The sequence below is a fragment of the Leiobunum rupestre genome, chromosome 7, assembly GCF_980474605.1.
Source record: "Leiobunum rupestre chromosome 7, qqLeiRupe1.1.hap1, whole genome shotgun sequence".
Classification (NCBI taxonomy): Eukaryota; Metazoa; Arthropoda; class Arachnida; order Opiliones; family Sclerosomatidae; genus Leiobunum; species Leiobunum rupestre.
Genome location: NC_143390.1, coordinates 11,607,150 through 11,624,424, shown reverse-complemented (window position 1 = coordinate 11,624,424; position 17,275 = coordinate 11,607,150). Strand labels below are relative to the sequence as shown.

General features: G+C 44.0%; 1 protein-coding gene across 1 annotated transcript in view; it reads right to left on the bottom strand.

Annotated features, from left to right (window-relative positions):
• Positions 1–11,020, bottom strand: part of LOC149934431 (fibroblast growth factor receptor-like 1) — a 47,673-nt gene extending 36,653 nt beyond the window's left edge. The window contains exon 1 of the mRNA XM_090181629.1: positions 10,875–11,020. The gene's annotated coding sequence lies outside the window, so the exon portion shown is untranslated. The remainder of the gene's footprint in view (positions 1–10,874) is intronic.
• Between the last annotated feature and the right edge of the window lie 6,255 nt (positions 11,021–17,275).

The window sequence follows — 17,275 nt, the reverse complement described above, 5'->3', positions numbered from 1 at the left end:
AATAAACAATGCTTTTGACCTATTGTTTTAAACATTTTTTCGGTTATCAGATTTTACTCGGTGATAAAACGAGTAGTGAACTAATGATGATGCACCGACATGGGTACAGCCGATGTATCGGCTATTCGTGGCCGATAATATTGGCCGATATTAACAAAGTTATCCATCATAACAGTAGTGTATATGATAAAATCATTGTAAAAGACGGTTCAGTACACCATACATGTAGATAGTTCCTCTATGAGTACACTGTCATACCATTTTATTCTAATTTTTTTATGAAAAAAAGTTTGCAAGAGCATATCCGAATATGTTTCTTTTCATTATACATATTTTCTATCGCAAATCCAATATCGTTGTTTTTTATTTGTTCACACTTTTAACCCGCTGTCTAAAAAAAGGCATGATCTAGCTTCACAAGTCTGGCGTACGTGGCGTGGCCAATCAAATCAAATATTATCATTAGTTAGTTAATCGAGAATTTTCTTATTTTTAAATGATTTTCTGAAAACATTTTTCTAATACCGGTACCGGCCAATAGCGGTTTCCCTTAAGCCGATATTGGCCGATACCGATATTGGAAAAATAGGCCGATATATCGGTGTATCCATAAAAACGAGTATTATATAACGTATGTGGAGTTAGATCTCTATTTTTAAAAGAGTGTATTAAAGTGGTTTTAGCGTACAATTAGAACGACTAATTTAGGGAATAAAGAAGAACGTCAAATAAAACCCGCGTAAATATTTCCTCAACAGCGCCCTCTGCCGCCTGATAAGCGGAGATAAAAAACGGACATGTTTCTTGTATTATCGCGGACGACAATTTTTGTCCGTACAGTTTCCAGGCGAAATCGGAGTCGCCTCTAAAATGGCCCGATAAAGATTGATTTATATTCGAGAAATTTAAGTGTTGCTAGAATTATTGGCCCACTCGACAACGTCGCTAATCTGCCCTTTTTGTCGTTCGAATTGCGTTTAAGGATAAATGCGGGATTATAGTAATATATATTCTTACTTCGATAATACCAAACGCGCATACCGTCAGAAGAGCTTAATGTCAGGAGCGCACAACGAGCACAACGTCGCGAAGAGCACAACGTCATTAAGCGCACAACGCCATTAAGCGCACAACGCCATTAAGCGCACAACGCCATTAAGCGCACAACGCCATTAAGCGCACAACGCCATTAAGCGCACAACGCCATTAAGCGCACAACGCCATTAAGCGCACAACGCCATTAAGCGCACAACGCCATTAAGCGCACAACGCCATTAAGCGCACAACGCCATTAAGCGCACAACGCCATTAAGCGCACAACGCCATTAAGCGCACAACGCCATTAACCGCACAACGCCATTAACCGCACAACGCCATTAACCGCACAACGCCATTAAGCGCACAACGCCATTAAGCGCACAACGCCATTAACCGCACAACGCCATTAACCGCACAACGTCATTAAGCGCACAACGCCATTAAGCGCACAACGCCATTAAGCGCACAACGCCATTAAGCGCACAACGCCATTAACCGCACAACGCCATTAAGCGCACAACGCCATTAAGCGCACAACGCCATTAACCGCACAACGCCATTAACCGCACAACGCCATTAAGCGCACAACGCCATTAAGCGCACAACGCCATTAAGCGCACAACGCCATTAACCGCACAACGCCATTAAGCGCACAACGCCATTAAGCGCACAACGCCATTAAGCGCACAACGCCATTAAGCGCACAACGCCATTAAGCGCACAACGCCATTAAGCGCACAACGCCATTAAGCGCACAACGCCATTAAGCGCACAACGCCATTAAGCGCACAACGCCATTAAGCGCACAACGTCATTAAGCGCACAACGTCATTAAGCGCACAACGCCATTAAGCGCACAACGCCATTAAGCGCACAACGCCATTAAGCGCACAACGCCATTAAGCGCACAACGCCATTAAGCGCACAACGCCATTAAGCGCACAACGCCATTAAGCGCACAACGCCATTAAGCGCACAACGCCATTAAGCGCACAACGCCATTAACCGCACAACGCCATTAAGCGCACAACGCCATTAAGCGCACAACGCCATTAAGCGCACAACGCCATTAAGCGCACAACGCCATTAAGCGCACAACGCCATTAAGCGCACAACGCCATTAAGCGCACAACGCCATTAAGCGCACAACGCCATTAACCGCACAACGTCATTAAGCGCACAACGCCATTAAGCGCACAACGCCATTAAGCGCACAACGCCATTAAGCGCACAACGCCATTAAGCGCACAACGCCATTAACCGCACAACGCCATTAACCGCACAACGCCATTAAGCGCACAACGCCATTAAGCGCACAACGCCATTAACCGCCCAACGCCATTAACCGCCCAACGCCATTAAGCGCACAACGCCATTAAGCGCACAACGCCATTAAGCGCACAACGCCATTAAGCGCACAACGCCATTAACCGCACAACGCCATTAAGCGCACAACGCCATTAAGCGCACAACGCCATTAACCGCACAACGCCATTAACCGCACAACGCCACTAAGCGCACAACGCCATTAAGCGCACAACGCCATTAAGCGCACAACGCCATTAAGCGCACAACGCCATTAAGCGCACAACGCCATTAACCGCACAACGCCATTAAGCGCACAACGCCATTAAGCGCACAACGCCATTAAGCGCACAACGCCATTAACCGCACAACGTCATTAAGCGCACAACGCCATTAAGCGCACAACGCCATTAACCGCACAACGCCATTAACCGCACAACGCCATTAAGCGCACAACGCCATTAAGCGCACAACGCCATTAAGCGCACAACGCCATTAAGCGCACAACGCCATTAAGCGCACAACGCCATTAACCGCACAACGCCATTAAGCGCACAACGCCATTAAGCGCACAACGCCAGTAAGCGCACAACGCCATTAAGCGCACAACGCCATTAAGCGCACAACGCCATTAAGCGCACAACGCCATTAAGCGCACAACGCCATTAAGCGCACAATGCCATTAACCGCACAATGCCATTAACCGCACAACGCCATTAAGCGCACAACGCCATTAAGCGCACAACGCCATTAAGCGCACAACGCCATTAAGCGCACAACGTCATTAAGCGCACAACGCCATTAACCGCACAACGTCATTAAGCGCACAACGTCATTAAGCGCACAACGCCATTAAGCGCACAACGCCATTAAGCGCACAACGCCATTAACCGCACAACGCCATTAACCGCACAACGCCATTAACCGCACAACGCCATTAAGCGCACAACGCCATTAACCGCACAACGCCATTAACCGCACAACGCCATTAACCGCACAACGCCATTAAGCGCACAACGCCATTAACCGCACAACGCCATTAACCGCACAACGCCATTAAGCGCACAACGCCATTAAGCGCACAACGCCATTAACCGCACAACGCCATTAACCGCACAACGCCATTAAGCGCACAACGCCATTAAGCGCACAACGCCATTAAGCGCACAACGCCATTAAGCGCACAACGCCATTAAGCGCACAACGCCATTAAGCGCACAACGCCATTAAGCGCACAACGCCATTAAGCGCACAACGCCATTAACCGCACAACGCCATTAACCGCACAACGCCATTAACCGCACAACGCCATTAAGCGCACAACGCCATTAAGCGCACAACGCCATTAACCGCACAACGCCATTAACCGCACAACGTCATTAAGCGCACAACGCCATTAAGCGCACAACGCCATTAAGCGCACAACGCCATTAAGCGCACAACGCCATTAACCGCACAACGCCATTAAGCGCACAACGCCATTAAGCGCACAACGCCATTAACCGCACAACGCCATTAACCGCACAACGCCATTAAGCGCACAACGCCATTAAGCGCACAACGCCATTAAGCGCACAACGCCATTAACCGCACAACGCCATTAAGCGCACAACGCCATTAAGCGCACAACGCCATTAAGCGCACAACGCCATTAAGCGCACAACGCCATTAAGCGCACAACGCCATTAAGCGCACAACGCCATTAAGCGCACAACGCCATTAAGCGCACAACGCCATTAAGCGCACAACGCCATTAAGCGCACAACGTCATTAAGCGCACAACGTCATTAAGCGCACAACGCCATTAAGCGCACAACGCCATTAAGCGCACAACGCCATTAAGCGCACAACGCCATTAAGCGCACAACGCCATTAAGCGCACAACGCCATTAAGCGCACAACGCCATTAAGCGCACAACGCCATTAAGCGCACAACGCCATTAAGCGCACAACGCCATTAACCGCACAACGCCATTAAGCGCACAACGCCATTAAGCGCACAACGCCATTAAGCGCACAACGCCATTAAGCGCACAACGCCATTAAGCGCACAACGCCATTAAGCGCACAACGCCATTAAGCGCACAACGCCATTAAGCGCACAACGCCATTAACCGCACAACGTCATTAAGCGCACAACGCCATTAAGCGCACAACGCCATTAAGCGCACAACGCCATTAAGCGCACAACGCCATTAAGCGCACAACGCCATTAACCGCACAACGCCATTAACCGCACAACGCCATTAAGCGCACAACGCCATTAAGCGCACAACGCCATTAACCGCCCAACGCCATTAACCGCCCAACGCCATTAAGCGCACAACGCCATTAAGCGCACAACGCCATTAAGCGCACAACGCCATTAAGCGCACAACGCCATTAACCGCACAACGCCATTAAGCGCACAACGCCATTAAGCGCACAACGCCATTAACCGCACAACGCCATTAACCGCACAACGCCACTAAGCGCACAACGCCATTAAGCGCACAACGCCATTAAGCGCACAACGCCATTAAGCGCACAACGCCATTAAGCGCACAACGCCATTAACCGCACAACGCCATTAAGCGCACAACGCCATTAAGCGCACAACGCCATTAAGCGCACAACGCCATTAACCGCACAACGTCATTAAGCGCACAACGCCATTAAGCGCACAACGCCATTAACCGCACAACGCCATTAACCGCACAACGCCATTAAGCGCACAACGCCATTAAGCGCACAACGCCATTAAGCGCACAACGCCATTAAGCGCACAACGCCATTAAGCGCACAACGCCATTAACCGCACAACGCCATTAAGCGCACAACGCCATTAAGCGCACAACGCCAGTAAGCGCACAACGCCATTAAGCGCACAACGCCATTAAGCGCACAACGCCATTAAGCGCACAACGCCATTAAGCGCACAACGCCATTAAGCGCACAACGCCATTAAGCGCACAATGCCATTAACCGCACAATGCCATTAACCGCACAACGCCATTAAGCGCACAACGCCATTAAGCGCACAACGCCATTAAGCGCACAACGCCATTAAGCGCACAACGCCATTAAGCGCACAACGCCATTAACCGCACAACGCCATTAAGCGCACAACGCCATTAAGCGCACAACGCCAGTAAGCGCACAACGCCATTAAGCGCACAACGCCATTAAGCGCACAACGCCATTAAGCGCACAACGCCATTAAGCGCACAACGCCAGTAAGCGCACAACGCCATTAAGCGCACAACGCCATTAAGCGCACAACGCCATTAAGCGCACAACGCCATTAAGCGCACAACGCCATTAAGCGCACAACGCCATTAACCGCACAACGCCATTAAGCGCACAACGCCATTAAGCGCACAACGCCATTAAGCGCACAACGCCATTAAGCGCACAACGCCATTAACCGCACAACGTCATTAAGCGCACAACGCCATTAACCGCACAACGTCATTAAGCGCACAACGTCATTAAGCGCACAACGCCATTAAGCGCACAACGCCATTAAGCGCACAACGCCATTAACCGCACAACGCCATTAACCGCACAACGCCATTAACCGCACAACGCCATTAAGCGCACAACGCCATTAAGCGCACAACGCCATTAACCGCACAACGCCATTAACCGCACAACGCCATTAAGCGCACAACGCCATTAACCGCACAACGCCATTAACCGCACAACGCCATTAAGCGCACAACGCCATTAAGCGCACAACGCCATTAACCGCACAACGCCATTAACCGCACAACGCCATTAAGCGCACAACGCCATTAAGCGCACAACGCCATTAAGCGCACAACGCCATTAAGCGCACAACGCCATTAAGCGCACAACGCCATTAAGCGCACAACGTCATTAAGCGCACAACGCCATTAAGCGCACAACGCCATTAAGCGCACAACGCCATTAAGCGCACAACGCCATTAAGCGCACAACGCCATTAAGCGCACAACGCCATTAACCGCACAACGCCATTAAGCGCACAACGTCATTAAGCGCACAACGCCATTAACCGCACAACGCCATTAAGCGCACAACGCCATTAAGCGCACAACGCCATTAAGCGCACAACGCCATTAAGCGCACAACGCCATTAAGCGCACAACGCCATTAAGCGCACAACGCCATTAACCGCACAACGCCATTAACCGCACAACGCCATTAAGCGCACAACGCCATTAAGCGCACAACGCCATTAAGCGCACAACGCCATTAAGCGCACAACGCCATTAAGCGCACAACGCCATTGAGCGCACAACGCCATTAACCGCACAACGCCATTGAGCGCACAACGCCATTAAGCGCACAACGCCATTAACCGCACAACGTCATTAAGCGCACAACGCCATTAAGCGCACAACGCCATTAAGCGCACAACGCCATTAAGCGCACAACGCCATTGAGCGCACAACGCCATTAACCGCACAACGCCATTGAGCGCACAACGCCATTAAGCGCACAACGCCATTAAGCGCACAATGTTTGAAGTACACGGTGTACCTTGGAAAGGTCGTTTGCATTAAAAGTCTCAAGATGACTTGGGCCGAGGGTGGTGCCTTGGGTATTAGCCTAGCTGATTATTATTATTATTATTAAAGTCAATAGTTGAAAATTTCGTTTGCCAATTTTATAAAGTGTCATTTCCGCTACGTCATAACGTCGTCTCTTCCCTAGTCTCGCCAGCTTAAAGACGTTATGACGTAGGGGAAGTGAGTCTTCACGAGATAGGACGAACGACATTTTGACCCACTAACTTACCGGATCAATGAATTGCAGTACGATTATCCATCGTCTATTTTACGATATAAGCAATCGCAGTTATTTTAAGTGATATCAGAAGTATATTATATATTTCTTAGAGAGAATGACGCGTATCTCTATTCGTTTGAAATATGTAATTTCACTGGCTCCCGCTAATTTTTCAAAAACAAAAATGCCGAAGTTTCCAAAATTATTACACCTGAAAAATATAAATAATTAAATATAATAATAAATAATAATAATAATAATAATCAGCTAGGCTAATACCCAAGGTACCACCTTAGGCCCAAGTCATCAAGCGACTTTTGAAGCCATGAATTCAGGTGGCCGGTTTCAACGCGTAGGAGCGTGGTGGCAAGCCCTGCATGCCACGCGAGCCAACAGCTCCTTAAAATTTAATTTTTAGATACTTAGTATAGGAGCATGGCCGTGCAGAGGGGGCCAAAATCCCCGGGGCCCGTAGGTGTAGGGCCCATCGAAGAAGTTCAAGGGAGGGGTGCAAATCAAGATAACTTGGGAAACGTTGGGGGGGGGAGAGTCCGCGGGTAAGTTTGACCCCGGGCCCCAGGATACCTCTGCACGGCCCTGTATAGGAGAGAGGTTAAGCTGAGCAACAACGTCGGGAATAACGTGAACATTTAATACGGTTTACTTTTCTCGTTGGTAACTTCGGAGTCGAATATTTAACAACTTCAAGACGACGCCATATTTCTGTAATATATTCCTAGTGTTTAAATACAAATACTGATCATTATAATTTCCCAACTCAACAAATCGAGACAGAGTTATGACAACTTATTATTTATAAAGCAGCATAAAAGCGTAAAAACTGGTTTGAATTTAAATACGCCTAGGCCTTGTACAATTAAGACGAATTTGGCGAAATAAGTTCGAGTTTACCAAGAGAAACATTTGCGGTACACCCGGGCATACGAAGAAACAAATAATTGCATTTCGACTACACTCATACCAAAGATAATTTAAACTCGTACCCTAGATTCGAAATCACTCTCTCGCGCGTTGCCGATAGCGTTTACCCACTTCCCGCCGGAACTCAGAAAAAATTCGCTCCATGGTTTGCGCCTTACCGCAACCACGGCCAACTTCGATCACGCGCTACCGCGCTATATCGCGGCAGCCCGTGATCGAAGTTGGCCGTGCCACAACCGATGGAGCCCGATTTTTCTGAGGTCACGTGCCGGAAAAGGGTAAACGCTTCGTAACAAAACCGTCAATAGGAAAGCTCTCAGTATTCGAATCTAGGGTACGAGTTTAAATTATCTTTGCTCATACCCATACTTAACGACTATTTTAGTATTGTTCAAACCTAGGAGCAACAAACACAAGGAGAACGCAGCTAGCCTTTAAACACGCTAACGAAGGGTTGTGTACGAATTTCATTGGACGAGCGTCACGAGCCTTTACGCTGAACGTTTTACAATTTCCGAATTTTCCCCTTCCGACGGCAGCTGGCGCTAAAGCGTCTAGCCAATGAAAAACGTACGCAAGAAAATGCACGACTTTTGACGGGTTGCGTTCTAGTTGTGTGGGATGTTGTATTTGTTGCTCCTAGTTCAAACGACGTTTTTAATAGCTGAAAACTATTCGTGAGTTCTGAACCGTTCAACCAGTCCCCATGCGCACTATTCGGCAAAAAAAAATTCTAGAACGACCCAAATGCAAACTATTCGCAGACAAGAACCTCTTGTTGAACCGTTCGGAACCGTTCTAAATGGTACCTGCTCAAGATCAAGTACTGGCCGGAACTCAAGGTTGAAATCTCTAAAATTCGTCTGCACATCGGGCTGCGTACGTCAAATCGTACGAATCACAACTATTCGTCCAAAAGTTCTGAACTATCCAGAACTTTTGCATGACGTAACAGCTTAGTCCTAAGCCGTTCTCTTAACAGTTCAGAACTCACGAATAGTTTTCAGCTAATAATTCGTGTACCCTGGGTTAGCGAAAGGTGTGTAATTTGTTTAAATTTGATTGTACACGTCTTGATAGCGTTAGCCGCGAAGTGAAACATTATATACTTATTATATATTACCGAGAGTAGCAAATCACTTCCGCCCTTTTGAACGATTAGAAACTCTGTTATCGAATCACTTCCGGATAAAATTTAATTTAATTAGGAATTAATTCGTAAATTTACACCGTAGATTTGAAGCTCATTATTTGAAACATATTCACCGGATTAATAATCACCGCGCAGGATTTTATTATGAAGATAGCTAATTTTCAAGCCCATAATTTCACAAATCATTTGATTCAAATAAAATATAAATCATTCATAAATGGAAACTTTTTCTGTTTTATCTTCTTGTTGATAAGTTGTATTATTGTACGATTTGCTTCTATAAAAGGCTCGTGCCGCCTGCGTGGCCCAGGTTTGATGCTTTCTCATGGGAAACGTATTATGGCTATTTCCGGTAATAAAGCCTGTCATTTGGCCCGGAATTACTGATTAACTGTGGCCCATGAAGTCTAAGGAACCCATATTTCCAGTAATAACGGATTTCTTAAGGCCCGAATTGTTTAACTGGCACACAAGCACTTTGTGAAGCCCGGGTTTTAAACTTATCGCGCGTTTCTTCTTGAAAACGTATAGTTACTTCCAGTTATGACGTTTCTATTGGGGGCCCTGGAATTATTGTTTAACTGGGGCCCATCTCGCCTAGTTTCTTACCGAAGAAGTAAAGCTATTTCCGGTTATAACACTAGCTCCGTTAGCGCCCAAATTATTGTTTTACCTGGGCCTGGGTTTTGACGCTATACCGCGCTATACCTGTTTAAAGTAATAACGCCTCTATTGTGACCCGGAATTCAGTGGTGTAGCTGGGGGTTGAGGGAGGGGACGCACCGTATTTCACCCGTTTGGGGCCGTTTTGGGGGTGACACCCGACCGTAAAAAAAAATAAAAACTTAAACTAGAGAAATTCGAAAAAACGTTTTTACACATTTTGACTAGTAAGTAGCACACCATGATATCCGCACCGGGTGCAGGGGCGTATTAACCATAAGGCAAAGTAGGCACGTGCCTAGGGCGCCATTTTTCTAGGGGCGCTAAAACTCTGATAAAGCCCTACGGTGCATGTACTTGGCTTTCCCCTACTTAACATAACGCTGAAAAGGTTTGGGGAAACTAAAATATATTTATTTATTTATTAAAAACCGATACGCCCCTCCTTAGCTGACCAATGCCAAGGGGCGCCAAATTTTTCTGTGCCTAAAGGCGCCGAAAGGGTTAATCCGCCCCTGACCGGGTGCCGCTCATGCTAGCTACGCCACTGCCCGGAATAATTTTTCTAGGTTTTTACCTGAAAAGGTATACTAATTTTAAGTAATAACGCCTCACTTGTAGTCCGATTTTACATTACCGGGGCCCGGGCCCAATCTTGCCGGCTTTTTGTTTGATACTTAATCATTTTCATTGTAAGTATGGCGGCTAATAAAATTATTGTTCTTGTACAATAACGTCTCACTTGTAGTCCGATTTTACATTACCGGGGCCCGGGCCCAATCTTGGCGGCTCAATTTATCGCGGCTAATAAAATCTATTGTTCGTGTACGTCGCCTTTCGTTTGTAGCAAAGCTTTGAGCACGAACGGGGCTGCGAATGAAGGAGTGTTGAAAACAATAAATCAACATTATCCTCGGGCCATTGAAACTATATTGGCGGTGGTGACTGCCAAATTACCCTCGATTAATGGAGGCGGGGAAAAGGGAAACCGCCTTTCCCTTCTTTTTATGGCACTTACCTCGACAGTTTTATGATCTTTCCGTCGCGAGAGCTTCACGATTGCGGACGAAATCGCTTTTAATCCAGTGTCTGCCGGCCCTCCTACAAGCGATGTCAAACCTCAGCCGAGCCGAGAAAGCGCGCAGTCAAAAGTCTACCCTCGGAACGTTTGCTATAACGGCTCTTATCAATTTTCTCCAAACCAAGAGACCCCCCCACCTCCGAATCAAATTCCTCCCCCCCAAACGCCGAAAAAAAAACTTCTATATCGTCGAGTTCCCATCTCAGATCCACCGCGGCATTTTCTACCAATACGGATATTTCGATAACAACAAAAATGTGTGAAAAATAAGTGCATTTATCCCGTCTTCGACTTAATAAATTGCCAGAGAAATTACACTTGGTTAAAGGGAGTTTAAAGTTTAGTTTTCATTTGGGCTACAATTCCAAAGCGAGCGTTGGCGCCCAAAATCTCCGTTAGGCCCAAAACGGCGCGATGGTCACTGGTCACGGCATTTGACTACTAAAATAAATCGAAATCTGGGGGCTAAATATTTAATTTAACTATTGAAAAATTTACCTAAATATTCATGAATAATGTCGAATATGGCGTATCATAAATTCAGCATTCATCAATCCCATTTTATTTAAACAAAATTGTGATCGGCCAAAGTCATGTAACTCGACTGATAATAAATTCCAATTTTAATTCTAACGGATAAAGCTAAAGTTGGCTGTCCTTCTGGTTTTTATACCCCCATTTCTACCCCCACTAGTCAGTGACTACTAAAATAAATTAGGATAGGAGGAAAAACTAATAGCGTCTGCTTTAGGTTTCAATGGCGAACCAAAGGGGGCGTAGCGATAGTTTTCGGTCGCAACTACATTTTTTGGGGTTGGCACTCATCGTCGTGACGTTTTGACCCTAGCGAAAACCATTCTTGCCTACAACGACCTTTTTCCCCGTCCACCGAAATACTTGTCGCCTGCGAAACAAATCTAAAATTGGAATAAAATAGTGAAAAATTTAATGGAAGTTTTTCCGAAATTATTTGAAATTTTAATATTTCGTTAATAATTTAAAATAATTTAATTTAAGCGCTGGAGGAAAGCTATTCAGAAAGCTACTTCAGCTATCTACTATCAAATATTTTATTTCCTTATCTTAAATACGAGACGATTTGGTTACACAGCCGTAGATGGCGCTGATAACTGGACGCAATCGACGTACAAACCTATAGCTTTGACTGTACTAACCGAAACGCCATCTGACGGTGACTTTTGATTAAATAATTTCAAGAAAACGTTAAATTCGGCCTTTATGAAATATGCACGAACTAAATTAAGAATGAAATCGAACTAATTATACACGTTTAGCTAAACGAACATCTAGAGTTGGCCACTTGGCAGCTCTGTGGTAACTGAAAAGCTCTATTTCAGTGGTTTTGAAGCTCACATTGGTAAAGCAGACGCTATTGAGCCTAATTTAACAGAGCTGCCAAGCGGTTTTCATTGGAAAATATTTATTCCACGTCAAAAATATACATCAATCACACTAGACTTAACATTTGGAGATTTCTAAGTAAATTTTTCTTTGTGAGCTTGCGTGCGCAATAAATAAACAGAGAGAAGCTAACACACCCTACGAATTTTTATTAACTTCAAACCAAGAATGAACATATTTATACTTAGTGAGAATGATTAATTTAGGGGATTTTAATCAAAACGGCACGGTATCTCATTGGTTCCCTATAGCTCACGTCTCGCGACAAGTGGGTGACGTTCTGGCTCCCCTCCCGTGGCCGTGTATCAACATACTCATTATGGCGACTTTACACTCCCTTTAATTCGAACTGCGTAGTTCCAAGGCCCTTACTTTTTCAAAAATTGAGTTTCCACGTCTGTTACTATAATATACCCCACTCTCGAGTGCTTGGAAGCTCTTGAAAATGTTTCGGTAGCCAGTTCAGCTGATAAACATTAGACATCGTCTTATCTCTCAGTGCTTACGAAATGTTTTTGCTTGAGCCTCCTTTTTATAGGCTTCAATCAACGTTTGCCTCCGAATTATCGCGTCCTTTTCGCCCCCATGCATTGAAGCGCGTTAGGCTTAGTAACGTATGCAAATTAACTGGCGCGGAAATTGGAACAAAACACCCCATCCAGACACGCGTCTCAACTCTAAATATTAAGCCTTGGCGCCGGTTGTTTTCGGGACGCGAAATGATTGAAAATTCATCGTTGATTTTCTTGGTCTATCCACGGCCAACTTTGATCACGCGCTGTTCGCGCTACAGCGACTAACACCTTCGTCGAAATTCCGCTAGCAAAGATTTTTCCCCTATAGACTGTACTATAACGTGTAGGAGTTCAGCACCACGCTCGGTTTTTATATTGGCTTCAATGTAAAAGCTATTCTAAAAATAATCATCCGCTAGGGGCACTCACGTCATACTGTCATACACATCTTTTGCTCATAGGTTAACACAGAAACGTCAACGAATGAGATGGCCGCTGTAGCGCGAGATATCAAAGTTGGCTGTGGTCTATCCCACCTAGGAGAAACAAACACAAGGAGAACGCAGCTACCCTTTAAACACACTAACGCAGCAGCGTTGCCAGATTTTTCTGACCGAATTATTGTACAAAGGGCAAAACATTACAGTACAACAATATAAACAGGAAACTATAGAGGTATACACTTGGAATGTCTAAGGTTAAATTGGGACGGTGATACGAAAGCGCGTCAAGAAAAAGGCGGGGCTAAACCACGTCAACTGTAAGACGTAACGCGACATTTCAAATTCATTGGCTCGAGGTTTGACGCGAAAAGAATGCGTCGTCATGGTAACATATGGGCGATCTTCCCGCGCAAAAAAAGGCTTATAAAACAATGGATTTAAAAACCTCAATTTGTTATCGTACTTAATATTTTGAAGTAATTATAATGTTCATCGCGAAAGAAGTGTAGTGATACCTAATTTCAGGTATTTTAAAAGAGATAATCAGGTAAGCTAATAATATAATAACCATGACTAGGCTTAATGGCGAGTTTTCGTCGAATGAGGGTAGCGAGGCGCGAGAGTTTTTGTCGTGAGTTTTCCCGCTTTAAGACACGCCTGTTTCTACGAGCTTCATCACGGCCGTAAAAATCTTCCTTAGACATTCCAAGTGTATATCTATATAGTTTCCTGATATAAATTATGGTACCAACATAAATAGTGTTTGTTTCCAAACATGCAGATAACTGTTCTCGTGTGTTTCTTTATACGGAGTGGATGTAGTCAGTATCGACCATAGAAAACGGAATAAATAACTAGAACGATTTTTGAAATTTTGCGGCGCTCGCCGATTAGAAATTCCGATTTCTATTCTATTAACTATCGAGTGATCTGGCAACACTTGAACGTGGGCTTAATATTTCGTCGCCTGAAAGCAAAAACTACATAACTTTAACTATACTTTTAATTAGTATAAAGATACGTGGTTTTTGCTTTCAGGCGACGATTTTATGTATAGTTAATAAGAAATTCTTATTATTTTAGTAGTAGAAATAATGTAAATAATGTAAATATAAAAATAGTACCATTATAGTACAATTGATTGTAAATATGGTGCATTTTGGTACTATAGAGTACGCTCTCCAAATAATAGTACCATTTATAATATGATGCAAAATTATTGTATTTGTACCATAATTATAGTACGTATTTCAACGCTGTAAGGCAGTGTTGTGTACAAATTTCATTGTACGAACCTTTACGCTGAATGTTTTACGAAAAGGGGGAAGACAATTTCCGAATTTTCCCCTTCCGACGGTACCAGCGCTAAAGAGTCTAACCTACGAAAAATGTACTTTTGACGGGTTGCGTGGTCCTTGTGGGGGTGCTGTGTTTGTTGCTCCTAGATCCCACGATCGACTCGAATGTTATCCTAATTTTGCCGTTTTAGGGTTATCGAAACAACGAAAGGCCGCCCCCCCCCCTTCCCCGGATAAGATCAAAGAGAACCGCTTCTTTTTTCAAACGCTTCTTTTCGACCTGCCCTCCAAATGGAACCTCCCGTTCTCAAACCCCTTGCTGAGGAAAAATCAGGAAACCTCTTACCGCGTATAACTATTATCAGTTCCTCCTGATTATCAATTAATTAATACCTTCTGATAAGCCTTTTGCGCTTCTGTTTTTGTCGGTAGATAGAGTCGCCAAGTTTGAATTTATTTCGAAATTTGTAATTTATTTCCTTTTTAACCGCGAAATTTTAAAACAGTCGGCGAAATGAGTAGTCGTTCAAATGAGCAGTCGGCCAAACGAGCAGTCGGTCAAATGAGTAGTCGGACAAATGAGCAGTCGTTCAAATGAGCAGTCGTTCAAATGAGCAGTCAGCCAAATGAGCAGTCGGTCAAATGAGTAGTCGGAAAAATGAGCAGTCGGTCTAATGCACTGCCCATTTGTCCGAATTCTCAGTCGGCCAAATGGACAGTCGGACAAATGAGCAGTCCATTTGGCCGACTGTCCATATGACCGACTTCTGAGTCGGACAAATGTGCAGTCGGTCAAATGGACAGTCGGCGTAACGTGTATTTTGTGGTCGGCCAAATGAGAAGTCGGCCAAACGAAACTCTCCCGTGCATTTGTGGTATTCCGGTCCGCGCTCAAGATGAAAATTTTTAATTTTATTCCCTGGCAACCATGTCACCGCCTCGCGATTTCAAATAGTCTCTCTGTCAAATGCTGACTATTATTTCCTTCGAAAACGGTTGATTTTAATTAATAATTACTATATCAATTGTAAAATAAACAAAAAAAGCTCGTAGCTATAGCTATTATTTCAGTTAAACTTGCAAATTGTTAGGCCTTAACATCGTAGATTTACCAATTAGTCCGGATCTCTGCTCTTAGATGGCGCCACGCTCTCCACGATTTAAGCGAGTGTTATTCTAGTTACGGTTTATTTCTTTTCAAAAGTCATATTATTATTTTTAAAATGTCGCATTTTAGTTTCTATGATATATTTACTTTATTTAGGAACTAAATTAACCAAATTACCGAAAGCAAAAGTTTAATATTCACGTGTTTTATAGAGAACTATTTTTCATCGTGGCGGAGTACAACCGATACCTTTGTGTCCCTGTAAAGAGGCGAGGGGGAAGTCATTTCCGAAGCCCAAAAATTTTACCCCTCAAATAAGACGTCGTGCGGTTGGACCCAAGTGCCAGACTTTCTCCCCCTATTTACTTTTGGTAATATTGAAATCGAGTCGAGTAATCGAGTACTTGATTATGGGGAAACTTCGGGAAACTTTCTCTTATTCGAGTCGAGTAACTAAAAAAAGCCTCGAGTAATAGTTTTAACGAGTTGGATTATCGAGTATACTTGATTAGAAGCTGGTTTTATTCAAGAAATTATTAAATTAAATTTAAAAGGAGTATAAAATAACTTTCAATGCTGAAAAATATTCCTTTAATTTAAATGAACCACAATTTCCACAACTTGGTAGGTACCGTTTATTACCCCCCAAAAAGTTGTAAAAATCCCTCTTTGAACTTTGAAGCAACTAGGATAGAAAAAACTAATACTCGACGAGTTCAGAGAGCAGCTTATTCGAGTAATCGGGTACCCGAATATGCAATTTTTTGGTCCTCGGTAATTGACGAGTATTCTTTAATTACTTATTCGAGGTCGAGTTCGAGTGCTCGACCACAGAAAAGGCCGAGTACTCGATGATGTTCGAGTACTCGCACAGCCCTACAATATTATCCTTTGGCTTGTCGCCACTATCCCCGGCGTCTTCAGGTTCCGCGGTTTCGGGAGCCAGTTTTATCGCTGTGAAAGTATTAACAATGACGGTCTAGGGTTGTTAATTTTCCGGAAAAATAAAATGCAGAAAAATTTCCAGAAAATTTTCCGGAAAATTTTCCGCAAATCGGAAAAATAAAAAATTTAAACATAAATTACTTTTCAAGGGTTCTTAATGTTTTAAACTTTTTATCGATTTAAAATGACTAATATCAGTAAACATACTACAAAACATTAATAGTGTTACATTTCAACCAGTTTAAACTAGTCTATTGGTTTAGTTTTACTTTTAGATTAGAAAAAATGAGGTGAAATTGCCGCTTTATTTAAATTTGCAAACAATATATTAGACAAATCAGGGAATGAAAACGGTTTTAATATTTTTCGGAAAAATACGGAAAATTTTCCGGAAAAAAGGCCTCGGTAATTTTCCGGAAAATTTTCCGACTTACAACACCTCTTGTCCGTTTTGAAAGAAAACGAGTTCGCTTCCAGTGGCGTAACGGCAAGGTTTGGGCCCCCCGCAGGATAAAAAAAAACTTTTTTATTGGTTATCAAGCATTAGTACAATTTTCGTAGCAAAAAATTATTCTTAAGACGAAAGGGCCCCCTATTTTGGGTGAAA